Source organism: Haliaeetus albicilla, chromosome 9 (genome assembly GCF_947461875.1).
Source record: "Haliaeetus albicilla chromosome 9, bHalAlb1.1, whole genome shotgun sequence".
NCBI lineage: Eukaryota > Metazoa > Chordata > Aves > Accipitriformes > Accipitridae > Haliaeetus > Haliaeetus albicilla.
The window spans coordinates 37,364,435-37,387,160 of NC_091491.1; the positions used below are offsets into that span (position 1 = coordinate 37,364,435).

The 22,726-nt window shown below is 38.1% G+C and overlaps 1 protein-coding gene across 6 annotated transcripts in view; it reads right to left on the reverse strand.

Annotated features, from left to right (window-relative positions):
• NLGN1 (neuroligin 1) overlaps positions 1-22,726 on the reverse strand; it is a 330,636-nt gene that overhangs the window by 268,229 nt on the left and 39,681 nt on the right. The gene's annotated exons all lie outside the window — the stretch shown is intronic.

Here is a 22,726-nt window from a genome sequence, read left to right on the forward strand (position 1 = left end):
GCCGGCTGTCGACCAGCACCCCCAGGTCTTTCTCTGCCGGGCAGCTTTCCAGCCGCTCTTCCCCAAGCCTGTAGCGCTGCATGGGGTTGCTGTGACCGAAGTGCAGGACCCGGCACTCGGCCTTGTTGAACTTCATACAATTGGCCATGGCCCATCGATCCAGCCTGTCCAGATCTCTCTGTAGAGCCTCCCTACCCTCAAGCAGATCGACCCTGCCTCCCAACTTGGTGTCGTCTGCAAACTTGCTGAGGGTGCACTCAATCCCCTCATCCAAATCATCAATAAAGATATTAAACAGAACGGGGCCCAAAACCGAGCCCTGGGGAACACCACTGGTGACCTGCCGCCAACTGGATTTCACCCCATTCACCACAATGTAATTCACCACAAAGTAATATTATTGTTGCTTTGGTTGATACCATCTGAGGATAGAAGTGAAGTAAGGTCTGGAAGGGAAGTTTTATTAGAACAGGTAATGCGGTTGTGAGAAAAAAATGAGACTTGTATAAAACCTTGTCTTCAGTTTTGGTATAGGAGCCGTAACCTTCAAGCGAAACGTGGTTAAGACAAATTGTTCACATTCAACTAAGTTGTTTAAATAATTCAGAAAAAGAGATGTTCAGTATTCACAGAAAGGACTAAACCAAGATGATCAGGAATTTAGTCCAACAGGACAGGGGAAAGAGACAGGAAATTGTTGCCTCTGGAATACAAGATACTAATGGAGATCAAAATTATAATGTGCAATAAAACCTCTGTTGAGACCCTGGTTTTAGTGTCCAATAGATGTGACTTATTCTCCTAACATAGCCTCTTGAAGGTATTTTGTAGACCTTCCCTAAGGACTTGTAAGAGAGGCTGGAAATGGAGTCATTGTCTTGGGAAAAATATGATTTTCATATTTTTTCACCAATTGTCTGTGTGAATTCATTTTAATGCGCACGGCTTCTTTTCACCCACAGTTTCCCCGAGGACATTTGGTGCACTGGATGAAATATGTTGCAGTCTGTGATAGACAGAGAGAGCGAGAGAGAATCGATGAATTTTCATAGTTGTGTTGTGAGAACTATTTCTTAAAGTGGTGGTGGAAATGCGTTTGCAAATTTTACACTTGTTGCTCTGCATGAGCTGACTTCTGGTATGGGGTGGTCCTCAGCAAGTTTGCTTCTAATGATGAATTTAGCAAGCCTATAATGCATTTGAAAGCTATGAAGAGAAATTCTGGGAAAATACCATTCAAGGTGGGGTGCTTCTTGCATAGGCTATTCTGAAAGAGTTTTGTCGGGTAAATATCCTTTTTTTGTCATGAAGCTGGTAACGTGAATTTCCTCACAGTAAACGTGGTGGCGTCCGGCAGCAAGGCTACACATCAATGCACCTATGTCCTCAAAACAGCAACCAACCCCAAACCACAGCAAGAGGCTATGCTCTTGGTTCGACGGCACATTGTAATTTTCTCCCCACCTGCTCCACATTCATTTTTTCCACAGGCAACTTGAACTTTGTATCACATTTTTTGATGTCCTGATCACCTTGTTTTAGTCCCTCCCGTGAATGCTGACCATCTGTTTTCCTGAATTCTCTAAATGTGTGTGTCAATAGCCTGTGGGACCCTTGAGAAGATCAAAGATACTAATCTATGGACTTTGTACAACTATTTGAACTGCAACATTTTCATGTTTTCAGAGTCATAGGAGGTTAATTCAGTACCCTTGATAACTGAAGATTGACACGAAAATAATCCAAAATAGCACCGACTACTGGATTCTCAGTGCGTTCAGACAGATTTTAACCGCAGTAATGATACTTTCCAAACCAAGACCTCAGTCCTGCTGTCATCCATGGGTCATACGGATGTGAATGTTTACTCACTGAACGACTCAGTGGGAGACTGCAAAAGAGAGTACGGTGCATATATCTGCAGGATTAGATGCCCTTTGGAGAGAACAACAATGAACTTGAGTGACTGCAAGACAAAGGATGGAGACAGACAATAGCAGAAAATATTGTTCACCATCACGCCTGTTGATGGAGGAGCAGTAAGAAAGAAAGCTGAAAGGGCTGTAGGGACTGCGGAGACTCATAAAGGATGCTTCTTCATAGGAAATTATTTCATAGGCAGGAAGAGGGCTTGAGTGAACACAACCAAGACTTGAACTTCCACTGAAAACTTAAACAAGTAAGTTCTTCCTTCGTGAGAGCGGCTTGGGAGTAGCAATGAAGAAGTAACTTTAGTATACATTAACCACAATATTATTGTTCAATCTATAAACCTTTTTTTAGAGTGAAATCAAGATACCCATGCCAATTTCCAACACTGAAATTTGAATCTTACTTTTGAACATAGTGGTGACTGTGGAAATTTCACCACCGATTTTAATGGAGCTGGCATTTCACAAACAGGATACGGTTCTACTCCCCATACTATTCATTAGAAAAAAACCCCTACTTTATTCAGTGTTACACTGATGTGAGAAATGATATAAGAAAACAGTGACACTGAATAACAGTGAAATGATATATATTGCTTCAGTTATATCTACACATTATAATGTGTTTTATAACAATTTGTTAGAGCAGCATCTGTTACAAATTTACTAAAACAATTTGAATACGCTTTTCAATGAGCTGAGGAAACAAGCTCCACCTATTAATCATGAAATATAGATCAATGAATAATTTATAAATGGTACCTTTATTCAAAGCGCTGCCAGTTAACTAAACAGTCAGTGCATTCATAATTGTATCAGTCACTTCTAAACTTTCAACCTTTATCAAGATTTCAAGTACAGAGGCAGAGAAATTGAATGAAAAGTAAGTTTTTAGCATAACGGCTTCACACTGACTTTGATATTCTCTGGCATCGCTGACAGTTTCCTCAGGAAAAGCAATTCTGAACCCTTTAATGTAAAAAATATATATATTCCTATTTCACACCCCACAGCTTTTTAAAGACAATCATAACTGCATACTGTAAATACAGTAAAATAAAAATAGGTACTGTGTACCTCTACAAAAGAAGTAAAGCGAGGCTAACTTAGTAATTCTGCTCCAAAAAAGACTATATCCTGTAGTTTGGTATTTCAGCAGATTTCTTCTTCTGCAACACAGGTAGAAAGCTGTAATTTTTTTCCAGGGCCATGCCCTCTCCTAGTCTTCCAGCTGCATAACAATCTGTGCAATTACATCCCCTGTTCCGTCTTCCAGTCCCACTCACCATAGTGAGATGTTTACTTCGCAACCAGTGTAGAAACATTTGTACAGCAAGTAGCAAATTCAGGACACCTCTCCTTCCTACTTTATTTCAATTAAAAAGACAAATAATTGCAATCAGCCACATTAATTCAAGATTAAAACTGCAACTGTAAATCACAAAGGGTCACATTAAATGGTGACATAAACAGAAGTCAAAATTATCTGCATACATTTTTAATGTAAATTGTTGTTATTTGCATGTCCAGAAAGAAGGAAGAATGGTAGCAAACAAAAAAGGCAATCAACTGTCTCGCCTTAAAGCTTCATGTGGGTTTCCTTTCCCTTCTACAGAAAAGCCCTCTGGCCTCTCAGCATGGAAGCTGAGCTAACATCGACTTCCTGATGTGTAAGATGCAGCTGTGATATTTAGCTAATTGAAAAACATGCTTGAAAGTGCATTAGTAAATTTTGAAAAGATTGGGCTATAACAAGGTGTTATTCACACGATCCCTGAATTTAGCCCCCAACATTTTCAGGTTTTTATCAGCAATGTCAGTTTGGCAACACTGCAAATTTAACACTTATTTTATCCTCCAATTTTCATAATCAGTTCATTTGGCTTAATGTGGAACTCTTGTTATTACAAAATATTCACCAAATACATGCAGCTCAATAACATTAATTTTGAAAGTGTATCTGTTGCAATTTCTTCAGCTTACATAAATGTACTGTGGAGGGTATTGTCATGTGTTTCTACTCCTGTAAAATGTGCAAGGTTACAGTTTTGTGTAGACATGAAACCATAATGTATGTGTATATTTGTGAGTATGTGTTTATGAATACACGCACAAATAAAAATACATATCCATATCCAAAACAAACATTCATATCACGCACATACTTGGTGAAAGACAGTGGTTAGGCTTGGGAGAAGGGGAATGCAATTGTGGCATGTACTACTGTTCTCACAGTATGGAACAATTAAAAATAAAAAAAAAAAATAGCAGAGAGCCAACAGCAAAAGCACCCAAAGGAACAACAAATTCTTGAGAACGTGAAAAGAAGCCAAAACAGAAGATGCATCTACTTCATCTTGTAATACAACTTCATTTTAAAAGAAAGATATAAATGAAAAGTCAGTGAACATGTAGATTGGTAATTGAAAATCTCTGTAATTTCCCTCGTTACCAAGGGATTTTTCATCTATTTGTACTCAAAGACACTGTTTTTTAAAACCAACGCAAAATTATAACAAACTATTAGGGAGCACTTTAAGATAATATTTTTAAGTATGTAATAAGAGCAAGGAACATCTCTGATTTTATGTCCTATAACACCACCCAAACTGCTTCAAGTTAGATTTCCTGTAGCGCCGACAAACTACAGAGGTAGTGCATTTTCATGGAGACTTTAATTGCCTGTGTAGCAGCCATGACATACAACAATTTTAAGCAGCCATCGGGGTTTTGTCTAACACGAAGAATAATACCTTACAGGCATTTCTAAGCTAACCACTGAACGCTCCCACCAGCGGAGAACATTACTGTATTATAGGAGTTATGATAATTGTTGACTCAAAATCATTTTCTAATGGCTGCTTTGTAACTTGGAATTTTAAAATAATTTCAATTATTTTCAATATAGACACAAGCAGTGAGTGGAGAAAACCCTCTAAGAAAATGGTTTAAAAAATCTTCCCTCTGATTCATTTGTACTTTAAATAGCTTAAATTAACAGATGCTGGGACTCTAAGCATTTTTCCCTTAAATCTTTAGTCATGCAACAGAGGCAAGCCAAATAAGTGAACTAGATTGAACCTCTACCAAACTAAAGTTAGTAACAGGCTGGAGGCTAAAATCATGTCCACTGTCCCTATCAGCGCACATCTGACGTATGTGCTAAACTGACGGCATATGAAAACAAACAAACAAAAATCTCATTTTCATTCTTAAATTCCATTTACCAAACAAACTAGGTATTCAGTTTGCATCAGTAAAATCCTCACTAGCAGCAGTAAGTTCACCCAGAAGAAGGCAGGAGATCGTGATGGAGATACCCTCAGGCAATTGGCTGAGCTTCCAGTGTTGATGCAGGATGCAATGCGCAGATAATAGCACTATTTTAAAGAAAGACCTGATGTATACCACCAGAAAATACAATAAGAAATAGCCTTGATGGAAGGAATCTGTAAACAGCTATGGAAATACAGGATGACTTTATAAATATTTTCTAATTTCTAAAAGGTCTGAGTATGTTACCAAGGGGTTAAATACCTCCTGACACTTCTGATACGGCTAAACTAACATCACGAAGACTACTGTCTTTTTTGCATGTGCCCTGCTTCTTATCTTGTCCGCTCCTCTCTCTTACCTTTTATACTCTTCAATTTCTTAGTCTCCTCATTTTAATTGCGCTTTTTTTTTTTCCTCCCTACCTTGCCCGTTCAGCTCTATCATACAAAGTGCAACACTATGGAAAGCTGTAAGCCGCTCCCTTTCATCAGTTTCCTTCCTCTCAAGCTATTTGTATTCCTTTGGACATCTTTACTACCTTGAATTGCAGAAATGGATAACATTAATGAAAAGTAGGGAATTAACAAGAAAGAAGAATACCAACGCTTTTTTATTCATGAAGATACTTCAGTGAGTATTTTCCTTGGGATCCATCAAGAGTGCCTCTTTGCAAATTCCTGTCATTGAAGGATTAAGACAGTGTGATCCAGATGATGCTGAATATGATGCTGAAAACAAAATGTGCAAAGTAAAATGACATTTCTAGTTCTGACAGATGGCACATTTTTTTCCTTTTTAGGATTTTTGCTAAAAAATATACATTTTTAGACTTCAGAAAATTAATAAACTAAAGAAGAATATTTTTTTAAAGTTATGTCTTTATGTAAAGGGAAAAAAAATGTAATTAGCTTTTGCTTTTGTGATTGATATATTTTGTACAGCTACCCAGACTGTCTCCTGGGCTGTCTGTTAGCTCTTAGTAAGGACAATGACATCCTGAAGTTATCATTTCTCATTCATTTCACTGAATGTCATTCTTAGGTAGAAGAGAAATTAAGTGATTAAACAGGAAGAAGACTGAGCTGTCACTGAAAATTAATATTTTCAAATTAACTTTAGACAAAGAATGCATAAAATCTAAGTTATGTTGATGAAAACAAGCAGTTTCTCCATAATAAATATGTAAATCAAGCCATTGATCTATCAGTTATTATGACAGTCTAATGTCTCAGAAAAACTTGCTGTGATTCCAGGCAACATCCATGCAATGATGAATACATATGGTAGCAGACCAAGATGGTAATGCATAACCGGGTACTTAGAATGCTTAAAAAAAACCCCTTTTTATCAGGTAATTTCTAATATAAATAGCTTCTAAATGCAAGAGCTTTATCTGTCACTGTTAATTAAAGTTGTACTTTGTCAACATACAATAATCCATTTATTATAGTAAAAGCCACTACATTTCAAACCACTCACAAATTGCAAACCATAATTGCTAGGATTATTTTATTTCCAAGTGCAGGCAGCAAAGCCACCTTAAGATTCAACAATGGTGAGATAATTCTGGAGTGTAACCATAGCTCTATCTCACAGTCCATTGGCTTTAGTATTGGCAGCAGACAAGCTGCAATTTTTCATTTCCTAATTAGATTTAGCCATTAATTTAACTGTTCTATCATATTGGTGGGATAGAACAACCCTATTTGTTTGGTCCTTTTTTTCCCCTCATTGTTTTTACTAAATACTGCATGATTAATGCAGTAAACGCGAGAAAAAACACGAGGATCTGAATATACAAAAAGACCTAGACGCTTCCACGCTGGTCATGTAACTACCTAACTTCTAAGCACCTGACTTCCAAACTGCAACCCGTGGCGTTTTAAGAGGTATATTCTGGTAGCCCACGTGGGGAAATTAGGCGTTCTGGGAGGGATTCACAATATCTAACACAGTCAAACAGCTAATGGGGAACGCTGAAGCAATGAGAGCGCCATAAATCCCACCTCCCTGTAAGGGTCGGGTGCCTCGCTCTGGGCTGCCAGTGTCAGGCAGGAATTCAGAGTACCGACATCCCCTGTGATTTAGGGAGCTGGCAGACGGGCTCCGGGCGCCTAGCTGAAACCGAGCAAGAAGCTAATGCTCCGCGCCGTCTCTACTCTACTCTTCTCTTAGGTGCCGCCATTCACAAAGCAGAGCCCTGCTGTCGGGTTGGGTGAATGTTTCAAGACCAGTTCAATAACAAGTCAAGCAGATTAGTTTAAATCACCTTTAATGCTGGTTCAGGCTAACCTGGCTGACTCTGGATTGACAGGGAGTGAGAATGTCTGCTTTGGAGGCAGTAATCACTTACAGGGAAAAGGTAACAACACAAAAAGGCAGCGTAGTGGTTACTTCTTAAATTGCTGCTACCACATTTATGCACCTAAATCATTCTTTTCAAGAAAGTGAGCGAGGGTCATTCCTATAAAAAAAAGCACAATGGAAGGAAGCAATACAAGTCACTTTTCTTTTATACACTATTGAGAAAAAGAGGTAAATGTTCCACAACGTTCTCCACATGAAAGGGTTCAAACTCGCATCTTTTACCCGTTTCCGTAATGCTTCAACCACCTGCTCTTGGCCAGAAGCATTCCCTACACTCCACAACTGTGTGGAAAACATCTCTACGTTCAAATTAACTGGAACCAAAGAGGGGCAGAAAAATCTGTAATCTGGGAGTTAGAACACCTATTTACAACAAGCACGAAAGAGGGGGTTGGGTGCTGATCCCTCTTCTGGGGACTGCTCATAATTTTTCCATGGAGAATTTTGCCCAATGGCAGTTTAAACCATACTTGGATTAATAACTGGACCGAGATCTCTGCTGACCCAGGCGACTGCCTCAGTGACTGAACTACAGACGTACTGTGTCTGTTCAGTCCAAGAACCTGGAGGGCTTCTTTTGCGGAATGACAGAGATGTAACTGGAATGGACAATGCCCTCCGTACTGAATACCTAGGGGACTTTAATGGGAAATGAAAGGTATGAATTTGATCTCCTTGAGGCTACAAAGAGCCCAGAGTTTCAGTCTTGCAAGCCTGGATGAGTGCTCTATCTACTGAAATATTGTATAAATTTCAGAAGTCCCGATTCGGCCATTATATTCTGGGCGGGCATCACATCAACCACGCTTTAGCTGAATAGGACTGCTAAGAAGATGTAGACAAAACATCACTTTTCTGGCGGATCCCAGAGAGCCTTGGGTTTGAGATGAATCTGTGTCATGGAGAAAGCAGCACTTTAGGAACACAGGGACTTTATTGGAAAAATAAATATGAGTCTGTTCGTACTGGACAAGGGATTTTAAAGTCCACTCCTATGCACTTAAAGTCCTGCATTTCATAGAGTCTCCACTTCAGATGATTGAACCCAATATTTTTTAACAAACAGCTCTAATTGTGATGTTTTAATGTTCCCCATCTTCCTGGGAAAGTTGTAACTTAATGAAAGTACTTGTAAGTAGATGTCAATGTCTGAGTTACAGTACAGTCATTAAAAGAGAAAAAAATCTTCCCTCAAGTCTAGTGACTGAACAACTCCCTTTGGAGTTGTTTCTTAAATAACTCCCACAAGTACTTGTAGTGTTCTGTCTTTAGGAGGAAAATACTTCTAAATTAAAATTTACCCAAGAATCCGTAAACAGATTTTGGGTATTGTTATATCAATGTCAGGACCTACTAATACAGGGTGAGTAATTAAAAATTCCTGAAGAATTTTCCTTGGTACAAGGAAGAAAAAAATATTAAGTATTTTCCTGATTTCTTCGAACTATCCTAGCAAGGGGGCACTGACAGTGGAGGGTGCACACGCTGCAGCACTGACAGACACCCTTGGAAATCCATGGGGGACATGTCTGGAAACATGAAATGCAAATCTGAGAAAAAGATATTTAATCTTCCAACCTGTACATAGAGAAATGCATCTCATAGTGACTTCTCAGTCATATTGTTATTTTTCCCTACTGCGCATCTGGGACAAGAATCTCATTCTAAAATAATTCTGAAAAGTATTAGTCAACAAGAGACCTGGTACTTATGCCAAAAGAGCCAAGATCCCGCCTCTGAAGTTACAGGCAACAGATCTGTTAAATGTCCCTGACATGCAGTCTCTTGGTTGCAGATAAAACCTCAGCTTATATTAATTCTGAGATTTGTAAAACTGAAAAACGAGAGGGATTTCTCCAGAGACTTCAAGAGAAAGCAAATGACCCTTGCTACAGATAAGCAAATCTTTCTTCTATGTGAGCAAGTACCATACGGCTAATTAATCCTTAAGCATAATCATAACTCACCCAACCAAAAAAAGCAAGATCAAACAGTGAGTTTGTAAATCACTGAAAATTGTTTATGTTTATGTAATACACTGTCATTGCCTTGAGGCTTCACATTTTCTGATTGCAAAGGCACAGGTGAGGTGTCCTACAAATCATTAAAGCACGTGCCAACAGAAGAAGCTATATTCTTAAATCTGCGTATTGCAAACCCAAGTGGTTTTCATTTGTTTATTATTGACAGTTTCCCATTAAAAGTTAGAGATAGTACATCTATTATTGTCACAAGAAAAGAAAAAATAATCTAAAGGAAAAAGGAGGAAAAATAACAATACTTTGCGATTTAAAATGAAACATCATCACTATCACTAATTGCTCTTTGAATCTGAATTGGTAAAACCGTAAGATTATCAACAAAACTCGATACAGGTAGAACAATAAAACCTAATTATTTTTCACAAAGCAGGCCATTCCATTTAAAACGGAGGAAAGCTAAGAGCAATAAACCCTATGCCATTAACAATTAGTCTTCTGCACACATGATTAAACTCACAGAGATAAAGAAGCCTCTGAATTTAGTGATGAATCCCATATTTCTGGCTGGGCTCAATATTCTCTACTAATTATGCTGAAAGACCTTGTGGTACTTAAAAGTACTTAGACTACAAAATATGACACTGTCTCCATAGATTCACTATTAGAACTTAACATTTAATATCGGGTGCTACACTACACTGTGAATTAATATCGGCATTTAGGATTATTTCTTTTATTTCATTTTTTAAAAAAATAATTGTGAGGAGCTTGAGGACAGTGTTTTATGAGCTGTTTGCTATTTAGAAACCCTTAAAGATGAGCTGTATACATATGCTGCCCTAAATTAAAATTCAGCAGAACATGTTGCCAAATGAACTTAGGGCAAGAGAATCAAGTGCGTCAGGAGGATGAATTGAGTACCTGACATGAGCTAGCTCTCAGCAAAACCAAGAACAAGTAGGATTATAGTTGATATACAAGATGATCAGAAAACAGAAAAAAATCATTTAATCTTCAAGTAAATAACGTTCTAATGGCAACAAAAATGTTAAATATTGCCTTTATACGGAGTACTTGGAACTGGCCACAGAAAAGTTATTTAGTGAACCTGCTATGGATATGTATCTTCTGTTCTATCATTTGGTTTGCAATATATATTTCTTCCTTTTAGTCTTGGAAAAGATGCAAAACAAGTCCTTTCTCTTAAAACAAAACAAAAAACCCTCTGTAACTGAATTACTAAGCTAATGAGAACTACAGGAGGAAAAAAAAAGTTTTAGTCTGTGAAAAAAATATTTTTAATATCTAATTTACAATAATGAAAATGCTTATCAGATGCACTGTGCCTTAAGACTTTTCAATGAAATCAGTAATAGATATTCTACAGATTATTATGCAGTTGCTAATACAGACTTGTTTCCTGGCATAAAAAGTATATCCCCATACAGTGGTCTGTGTCTGGTATTTCAAGTCTCTTGAGAAGTATGCAAACACCTACTTAGAACAATGTTCTTAGCTTTAGGTATGCATATACTACACACACACATAGACACACACCCATGCATACGTAACCTAATAAACTCTCTCTTTGTTGTCTTCCCTGTTAAAGATGTTCAGAAATGTCTCTGTCATTTGTGGATGGCTGGATCTGGTTTCTAATTTGCAAAAGCAGATAATTTTGCTCACAACTAACAGATCGTTTCACAGAATGCCGCGTGGGAGAGAAAACATGCACAGCACTGTTAAAACAGCACATACAGGGGCAGAATTATTTTTACCAACTTCACAAAATTTGATGCTCTCCAACTGCAAGTAAAACCAGAAACATGAACAATTTAATCAAAATTAATCACTATGTTTTGGGAATATATGTCTCTCCGTACTCCCCATACAAAACTGTTCCAGAGACAAAGAAACAGATTTTGATAATTCCGATTAGAAAAAAACTGATTTCAACAGCCAGATAAATTATGGCGGCTCCTTGTTATTACAAATGAAGGCGTAAAGTTAGTCATGTGTGAACGATGAATTTGATTGACCCATCAGTGATAGTACAATCCAACTATAAAAAGCTGTGCTATTCCATGAAGCATCTGGTACTGACCACAGCAAGAGACAGTACGTTCTCTTCTATAGGTCTTTCGAGCCCGCTCCTTAAGTGCCATAGATGCACCTTTGAAGATCTGTCTATAAATATAATAACTGGAGCTACTAGGTAGTACCAGCATAATGCGCATATGCTGATATGCCCAATATGCATAAACAGTAGTATCTCCATATTTTCCAAGAACGTCTTCTATTCAGCCACTTTGGAGTTCATTCAAGGTTGCAATCTACTTTATATTTCCATTGAGACAAGTATTTCAGTTTGTACTTTTTCTCAGAAATGCAATTAAAACCCGTATATTATGGCAGCAGATGCAGCCAACAGTGTATTTCAATCTGTAGGTTGTACTGAATTTCACATGACAGAAACACTGTAAGAAGTATTATAATCTATATCAAAGCACTGAATTAATAGATAATAGTAGGTAGCCTGGATTGATGCTGACAGAGCCTCCAAAACAGGATTCCTGTCATCGAACTCAACAGCCCCAGTAAGATTGGCAGGTCAAATCCTGGTGTAAACCCAGCATTACTAGGGACAGTTTCCTGGTAATACGTGCAGGCAAACAAAGGCAGGAATGATTACAATATTCCAGTCTGATTTTCAAGGGAGGAATTCTACAGGCTTGCTAATGGTCATTGCTGATTTCTACCAATGCAAGGCAGAAATCTCAAGTATATTAATTAAACTTGGCTTTAGTTCTTCCAAATCACAGAGCTAGATCTGCTGTTGCCTAAACGCTTTACTGAAATTTCTTCAGAACAGGTGTCAGCATAAAGCTCAAATAACATTCTTTGGGCATTACTTGAAAAATTTGTATTATTCTAGGGATTAATTTCAGCATACTATTGGAAAAAGCATCAAATAAAGGGTAAAACGTCTTCATCCCCTCCTTTCCACTGCCTTTTCCAATAGTATTGACCGATTGCCAGTGGGTGTAAGATTGCCTGGCTTCACAAAGGCAGCGAGCGATGCTTCCACGTCTGTCATCCAAATGGTATCAGGGAAAGCACACTCTTCACGTAAACGCCTTCCTCCGATGCAGAACCCTTTGACTCGCAGACCTTAGCGTAGACTGCTGCCAGATTGCCATATTATCTGCTCTATGTGTTTTCATTTACATGACAAGATGAGACAGACAAACGGATCCTCACTCTGATGATATGAATCATTATTCATTGGCAGCAGCATATCCACTCTGCTCACATTCTTAAAGGCACATTAAACAAAATTTATGTTTTGTTACTGTACAGGCAAAATGGTAATCTTAGTTTATTGGCAATAATTCACTACCTTCATTTCACTTACAAATCAGAAGTACCTCTCAAAAGAAGCTGACGTACAATGATTTAAAATTGACACAAGTAAAAGAAGAATCAAGTCAAATTTCTTTATTGTCCAGGTTAGAGGACATGAATGACAAATAATCCTCAATTCATTTACTAGATTTCTTCCTCTTTCCTCTGGGTGTATTTAAATACTTTTCCACATCAACTGTGTCTTTCATTGTTGCATTAATATACAGGGTATTCTTTATCGCTATATAAAGTAAAATTAGCTTTAACAAAATCTTTCCATTGATCATATAGCGTGCATTTGACTGAGAATTTGTTTTGCAACCTAAGCATGTGATTGCTTGATTACAACTGTGAATTAAAAAAATGGGCACATACCCATTTCTATTCTGCGTAAATATTACTCAGTAAAACACAAATTGAAAATATGAATACCTACATTTTCCAATATGAGTCAAAAGCATAATGAATCATTATCAGCTACAAGAAACTCACTGACTCGGCTCACTCACGTACATGTGTGCACGCCCTTCGGAGCAAGAAAATCTGAAGGGGGACAACCTAAAGAACTCACAATCACTGATTTACACCAAGTTGTGCATCAAAACACTTTAAATAAAATCTACAAGAAAATGTCATTGCTTTCAGCCTCCTCAGCACCTTTCATAGCCCCTGGTGTCCAAATTGTTTTCAGTCAGTTCAGCACATCTCTAGTGTATAATTTGTTTTATTCAGTGGAATTTCCTGTCATGTCTTGTCACATCAGTCCCAGAATGGCTCACTGCCTTTAAGAGATACAGAACAGTCTACGGTAAGGGGAAAATGTCAGAGAACACCACAGTCATAGCTCACTCAATGCAAAGGGAAACATTCGTATGGAAAAACTATGTCTGAACTCCACAAAAATGCAGACTTCGAGAGATGGAGAGATTATTTTGTATTGCAATGAAAAACGAAATGTATAGCAAGAGTTCTTTACATCAAAATAGAAAGCAAAAGGTATTTTATGTATATACCATTTGGGAGAAATGGAGAAACATACAGTGTAAGTTTCTCAGACTCATATTTAAAGCAGAAATCATAGCGCATGCAGAGATTTTGGCTTGCTTTCGGCTCAGTGTAAGTGAAAAAGGTAAATTCCTGGTCAAGTTGTACTACTGTCATCTGCATTCCACCTTAAGCCACTTCTTCTGGGGTATCTCACGTTTCAAGCTCACAGCATTTGTTGAACAATTGAACAATCAAGTAGTGAAATATTTTCTATTTCCTCAGAAATTATAGAATCATTTCCTAGAACAGAAAAAAATCAGTCTTCAGTCTGCAACAGCAACACAGACTAATAACTTGAGTTTATCTAGGTTAGAAACAGCAGCTTTATGCCACAGAATTGATTGGGTGAAGGTCTGTGGACAGAAAATCAAATTGGATTATGATGTTTCCTTCTGATCTTTTACAGTATGAATCCGTGATTCAACCCTCAGCTTTGGTTCGCACACGATGTTTGGCTGAAAACTACTTGTATTTTTATTAACGCTACTGGTCTATGTCTTTCCTTCTTGTTGGTAAAGCTCCTTTAGCAGCACTGTAATTTCACCTAGGGAATGTGATGCAGTTTTTCAGAAGTTACCTTAGTATTGAAGAAATACTTTTGAAGAGCCTGTGCGATGCCGAGTTAAATACATCTGCGCTGCTAATTCACGCTCAGTTCGGTAAGAGCATTCAGTCAATAATTCAGTGATACAAAATCTGATGAAATGTGTGACTTCAGACACAGGCAGCCGGTTTGTGATAAACCTTACAATAAACTTTAGCTATTATTTAGGGGACAGAAAAAGGCATTAGCCCCATGATACTACTCTGCATTCACACAGCATGGTGGAATAGGATACATTACCGAAAAAAATTGCAAGCTTTGGAGTTCATAGAGCAGATAGAGAGAAGCCAAACATTCAGACAAGGGAGGGGAGTGCGTGGTCTGCATGTGCACACTGCGGGGTCCCCCTCCGTTCTGGGGAGACCTGGGTGCAACGGTGCACAAAGAAAACAGAAATAAGCTTACAGCAGACAAGGTGAGGCTAAGGTCCAGCTAATGAATAAATAGGGTTTTATGTCACTAAGAGAGACATTAAGTGCCCAGAGAGGAAAGTGAGGCACAGAATCCAGAGAGGTTGTAAAGGAGAAAACAGATGTGATTTGGCAAGTCTGACCACAGGAAAGAAGAGAAAGATTTGAGCACAACCCAAGGTTGAAAACAGTGTGATAAACATGCTAGAAAGTGCTGACCTCAGTGCTGTGTCAGACTCTTCCATTAGCTGAAATACAGCACTGGCAGTAAAGAAGTCCCAATTTTCCCAATTAGAAGTCCAAGGTTCTAAAAAATGCTTGCTAAGAAAATGTAGGGAAATTTTGTGATGTGGTAAAGGATAACAAGTTCAAGCTCATAAAATCTTAAGAGTTATTTTAAAAAAGATTCACAAATGTTCTGGCAAACCAGAAGATACGACACCCTGGGATTCTCATACAGGATTCAGTTTCAAAACATTCGCACAGCTGGGTTAGGTTTTTATCAGGATCCATCTTACAAGGCACCAGTTAACCTCCTGTGGGCATACACATTTCCGAATGAAACATACACCAAATCACCTAGAACATGACAAGATCATTTGGCACTTTTCATAAGAGATCAAAAGAGGAGGAAAAAAAACCCAACAAAATAAAGCTCCCTGCCTGCACCCCAGGCATTTGAACGCGGCTGTTCTTGGACACTGTCCCAAAGAAGGGCATATGCCGAGGGAGCTCAGAGCTCTGCGAGTGAGATACAGCAGGGCAGAATTATCCCAGATTTACATTTCTTTAATTCCTGCTCTAAAGCAAGGTGATGTAGAAATCCCACTGGGCACCACAAGGAGTGAGAGAGTGGGACAGAAGTCAGCATCCATTTGCTTTAAAGAACAGGAGCATTTTCTTGGTGGCATCCCCAGGTTAAAAAGCATCTAGTTAGAGGTTGCTTTTGAACTCAGGCAGCAACACAGACAAGTGCAAGCTTCCCCTGCTGGGACAGCTTGCTCAGTCCATTTTGCTAGGATAATTAGTTTTGAGCTACTCTAATTGTAAAAAAAAAAAACTGTATTCTCTGCTTCATTTTCATAAAGTGTCAGTAACTCATGCCTGTCAGGTTCACTAGACCTGGGAATATGCTATGCTTGCATATTAAAAAATATTGAGCAAGGATGTCAACACAGTTTACTAATTTAGCCATTTCTGTCCTCATATCTCTACAGAGCTCTTTTGGCTGCCTGCTGGAATTAGTAACCGTCAAGTGTGTCTCACTTTTTCTATATCTAGTGTCACATTAACAGCAACTTATTTTAATTGATTCTCGATCAAGAAGATCACCGGAGATCCCACACATCATCTTTCATTATGTGCACACTATAAGCTATTAGACTACGCTGCTCAGATAGAAAGATGACCCTTTAGATGCTCTAATAATGATGGCTGACACGTTTGTTAAATCTGCTGGCACTGAACTGCATGATATACTATTCCAATGGCAACACAATTTGGTATGTGACATTAATTCTTCATCATTATGTATGGTTCTATAGAATCTTGGCATTTCATCCAAAACTTACCTTCAGAACATTAAAAAGAATCTATCTATAAAATAGTAGGGTGTTCAAGCTAATGAGAAAAGGCTGTCTTTGTAACATTGTTTATATATTGCTTCATTATTCTTTTTTTTATAGGTACCTTATTAAAATTGGAAAACAGAGGCAGAAAGACTATAAAAAAGCTTCATAACGATAGTTAGCATTTCATTTTTCTGTGCCAATTTCTTTAAAACACTGAAACACTACAGAATACTGTTTGTCAAAGCTGACTACAACAAATCATTTTTATATTTAAAATTTTATCTCCCCTCTTTGCTTAAGGAATGAAACACTCAAAATATTTAGTGCAAAATAAGAAGACCTGTTATTCAGAGTTATGACTTTCCGAGGTCTACTCTTCATTGTGCATCATATGACCAACAGGACAGCTGCAGGAAATTGCATTAAGAAAATGAAGGATTGCAGTACACTATGGGTATCTGAAGAGCATGTTCCTCGCACACAGGTCTTTAAAGTCTAGCATCTACAGAGCCCTAATGGTCTGTGAGTAAATTAGTGTCATGAACATCTTTTACATCATGTTACCCCAGGGAGACCTTAGACCTACTAATTTCAGCACATGAAAGATGTATGAAATGTGTTCTGACCATTGACTGTCAGGTTTATACTTGTCAAAAGTCCTTTAGACACCAAGAAATAATGTTTTGAACCTGATGATGCTCATGCAGAAATTGCCTTTACTTCACCTTCTTGTCTTTGAGAAATACAACTCATAGCAAGAGCATCCACTGTCATCACTGAGAGAAGTATTTTTTCTTTTATGTGTTACTAATTATTCAACATTTTTTTCCACATAAAAACTCTTTGCTATCAGTGTATTGACTACCACATGGCAAGTACTTTATCACATTTATTCCTTTTTGGGGACTGTGCTCCATTTTCCAATACATGGTAGCTTGTGAAGAATTACTGAGATTTTCCATTAAATTTTCTAGTAAAAATAATGCTATAGTATACATATTGTATCTTCTGTTTCTGAACCATCCGCTTCTCAGCTAGTGGGAAAGTAAATGGCAATGCATGACTGGAAGAACAAAATAAGAAGATGCTATGAGGAGTGAAGAAAGTGAGAGAAATGAAACAGGTAGCGCATTGTCAGGAGAGAAAGAATAATGTCAGGTTTCTTTTATTTTGAGCAAGCAATGGGAAGCAACACACGTGCATGCAGTAGAAAAGCTAAACACATTCAAATGTAATTTTGTAAGGTTGAGCACTAAACCGCTGCTGAAAGCTAAGTATCCTGTAATGAAATGTATGCCTTTTATCTCCTTTGCATCATGTCGAGAAAAAGCAAAAACCAACCAAACAAAAATCCCCTCTACAGTGGTACGAATACTATAAAATGCCTTACAGAGGCGGTAGCTGCGAGCACAGCACACTTCATCTGTCTGAGAAACCTGGGCTTGAAAGTAACCCCGGGTTTCAGTCTCACCCTGCATGTCACAACCAGGAGGATCGCAGGAGCGATGCCTCAGCTGGTGGGTGATGGCAGATGCCGTGCGGCGCATCGCTTACACACAGCCCTTCGGGAATGAGTGCTGAGACCTTGGTGCTCAGCCTCGCGCTCCATCTCTGCAGTACGGTGACAGCTTACGAGAGGTGATGGAGGTGAGACTTGAGAGAGAAGAAAACAGCCACTTAAAACAAGAGAAGTAGAAGGATCTGATTTCTGAAAGGAATGGTGAAAGCTAACTGGAAGCATCTCTGACTTGAAGTCACCAAAAATACCTCCTTTTTTAGGGTCAAATGGGATAGGCTTAAGCCATACCTGAAAATCCCCTTGCAGAAATGCACCTGCTTCCTCTGGATAAAATAAACACAAGTGCATTGCCTGATAAAAATATCAGGTTACTGCTTTGGGTTACCAGAGCTTTTGGCTTATTGAGTAGAGTTCAGAAAGAAATACTTGATGGGTCTGAACTTAACACTGACATTCAGGGACTGCATCCTGGGATTGTTCATTTTCTCTTCACTGCAGCTGTCAATAAAGTCATTAACTAACAATTTCAGCTGCAGATGTGCATAAGTGTGGAGCATAAACGAACAAAAAGAGGACAAAGGTGACCTTCCACTTAGTTCACAGGCCATCAGAAACTCCTAAGTTAGCAATCAGAGTGAATTTAACTTGTGAACTCAGATGCCAAACCAGTAGCTTGCTCCCTATCCCAAGAGTAATTTTTCTGTTTATGAAACCACCCAGCCTGCTAGAAATACTGATAAAAGATTGAGACTCAAATGTTCTTTACAATGGTACCAAGGTAACAGCCCTGAAGTTCATTGCTGGTTTCAGGAAATAGCTTGTTTCGTAGAAAAATCGTGGAAAGGTAAGTGTCAATTAATATTCATCAAGACATCAATCTTCTTCCCTTCTCTTTTTAAAGCTGGAACACCAACCACAAAGTCTCTACGTTACCTTGCCAAAAGCAAAAAATCTTGTCTTTTCGTCTACCTCCTAGCATATAAAATGCTATTCAGTATACAAAACACTTTCTCTGAACTCTGTCATCTTTAAAAATGAAAAATTTATATGACTTTGTATAACTTTATCTGGTTGATAGCTAGGTTCATACCACTGATCAAATTTAGTAGGAAAAAAACACAGCCCTAACTAAAATAGTTAAACCAACATAACAATTATGATTAGACAAAATGCCTAAATGCTTTCTGAACAGGGTATTGCACTCTTGTTATTCAATAGTTATGAATCATTTGCTGTCTCTGATGTGTTTAACAAATACCATCCTTCAGGTGTCCCAGTACAGCAGGTTGACCAAGTGAACATCAAAGCAGAGAAACTTACGTATAACTTGCTTAATTTTACCAAGACAAGCAGAATTAACCCAGCAGAGTGGAAACTACATGCTTAAACTCAAATAATTTAAGGCTTCAGCTACCTAGGCACATTTTGCAGCCTTTTATGAAAAGGAAATGAGAAAAAACAAACCAAAAAAATCGTAGATGAGTTTTCTTCTTTACCCCTTTTTAGACTCTTCCAGCCACTAAGACCACTCTCGCTAAGTAGTTTAAAAGCACTGGCTGCGGAAGTAAAATCTGCAGCTTTCCTTACCTAGTATTGTCTTAGAAAGCATTAAGCAGAGGTAGTCGAAATCCTTGCTGTGAAAGAAAACTTCCCTCATTTTTTCAGAGTCTCACCCAAAGCCAAAGAAAAGGAAAGCAGGCGAGGGTGGAAGTGATAAATTCAGTTTCCCTTATTCCAGCCATGCCTCCCTGCCAATCCATTGGGTGCAACGGTCCCAGATACTGCTATGACAGAATACAGGAGCTACAACAGGAATATCAGAAAAAGAAACTGTACCAAAGAGCAAGGAACAGCTAAGCAATCCATTTCTCCACCTCACAGCTCCACACTCTGCTAGGTTGTGTGCTTTTGGGATGCTGCTTCAGCTATTACAGTGCCACTGAATTAAAAAAAAAAAAAAAAAAGAGAGAAAAGGAACAGGTGCCGATCTTCCTTCTTTTCCGTGAGGAAACATAACACAGCAGAGTCTCATATTAAATCCTTTATCTTCATGCTAAGGTCTTCTGACATTTTAAATATCAGCCATAATGATTAACATCTCTCCTTAAAGCCAGAAGCTAAAACCCGCCAGTCTGCCACACACAGTGACACCTTTAAACACTCACACACTTCAGCAGTTACTAATTTTCCAATCCAGTACCTGGATATGACATTTTGACAAGTTTGCAAAGGATTTGCCGAACTACTTATTACTTCAATGTATAAAAAGTATCCTTTTTTGCAATACCTTTCAAAAATAACTTCTGAATACATTTTATGTGTGATTTTCTAAAGTAGCTTTCCCATTGCTCTTCTTTCATGTGCCAAAAGAGCCTAATGGTACTTAGAGCATTCAGGCAACTTAGAACATCTAATTACTTCAGCATTATTTTGAGTAAAAGCAAACTATTTTCTATCCAAGCAATACAGTCATTAGGCAAATGGGTGGATCAAGAATTTGCAATGGCATTTGCAGTGATTTAAAGTAGGTACTAGTGGAGCTATCCAATGCTTCATGAAAACAGGAATATGGCCTGAAGCTGCTTTGTATTTGATAGGTGTCTCCATCACAAACACCACCATAAAAAAAGCAATGCTGTGAGTGTTTTAATAAAAAGGAAAAGACACAATAATGGAAAAAAACCTTGGAGGTGAATGTAGTCAGGGATAGAGTGAAACCTGTGTGAGGAAGCTGCCACTGCTTTTTTGCATGCAGGTTTGTAGGGAAAGCAAGAAGCTCAGTCCAATACTATTGGCAACTACTAAATTAGTTATAGAAAACAAATTCTCAGCCGATTAACTCAGAGCTCCTATATAGTGCCTATATTATTCTTTCTCCCTGAAGTTCTCCTAGGTCAAGTGATTGTTTTCCCATTATCAGAATTACAAGAGTTTATTCTATGAATCTGATACGTTCCTCTGAAGAATCTAAGAAGCTTTTTATTATCATGAAGGTAAATTGGGTCATGTGTTAGCTCTGGTACAAACTACAGGCTGATTTAATAAGACAACAATGAAAACTAGAATCACTCACAGTGGGGTAGCATTCAGCACGTATTGTTAGCTAAAATGTTGGCAGTATAATTATTATGCCATGCTAAGATAGACTCAACACTGCACAAACATCACATTTCCCCAGCAGATTTTACAACGTATTTGAACTTGCAAAGAGGTAGGTGAAACGGAGATTAAAAACGACCTTCCAAAAGTCATAAAGTGGATCAAAAGCATTGGGAAACAGGAATGGTACTCAGATTTAAGCTCAACTCAGAGGCCCGCTTACTGACTGAGCATCCTTATTTGAACCACAGGTCTGGTCCGCGTGTATGACTGTTCAGCTGGCAACAATACAATGTTCTACAGGCAAAATGTTGTCTCAGATGCATTCAAATGCATCTTAAATCACTCCAAAGTGATCCCAGAAGAATTCAGCCCTTACATTTTTTGGAAGGGAGCATCATTCTAGTCCAGCTCCACATGGCTCTCCCCTTCACCTAGGAGTCACAGGTTATGCTTTTTGGAATACAACAGGACTTCTCATGAACTGCCAGAAATCAAAGACGACACACTTTACAAGCTTTCTTCCCCGGAAAAAGAGAACAGTCCTCATAGGATGGACATCATAGTATATAGGTCTTGGAAAGCTAGTTGTAATGAAAAGATGCTGATCACAGAGGACATTTTTAGCTGATATATGGATGGCCTACTGTTTTCAGCTTTATAAAGAGATGTTCATTCATATATACCAGTATATGATTTATATATATTATCTGTTATCAGTGATGTCTTTTGAATTATAGACATTTTTAGTTCAAGAGATGGATCAAGCCAGGGTGTGGGGGTAGGAGTTTGGAGCCAGGTGCCATTTTCTGTCAACAGTCAGAATCTGTGCAAGAGTAGGATCTGAAATGGCATCGGATGTATTATTGAGGGTTTGATTTCTTCTCAAATGTGTACCAAAACACATTCAGCTATTACAGTTCATATCTGTAATTCAAGATTCTAAATTAACTTAAAAGTTTCCTCCTCTCTCTTCCTATCTGTCAAACAAACGAGTTTGGTTATTCCAGTAAAAAAACCCAATATGTTAAATGAGATGAATGTGATAATCATGATATAAAGCGCAAGGCATATAAAAATTGCATTACAATTGTAGAAATAATGCATTTATAAATTATACAGTGACAATTCTGTCTTATAGTTTACTTTTTCCAAGGGTTTTGAATTAAAAATCAATTTTTTTAAACAATACATCACATTTTTTAAATTGCATTTTTCCTTGATAGAGTTTAGCTTGTTTCAATGCACTGCAGAGGGATGGCAGGCTTAGCCCATAAAGTAGCTATGAAGCAGCTACACAATCAAGAGGGAAAGGTATTAGATTTTGAAAATACAAAGATGTCATTATAGAATTACTTTTATGACATGGCTGATCTTAATCACATCCCCACAGCTGGACAGGATATTCGTAGCAGACAGGGGCGATCCAAGTGTCATTGAATGGAAGTGTCCCATCCCAATCCTGACGCAAGTTGTTTTCAAAAGAAATAATCCATGTAGTGCCAAGGAATTACT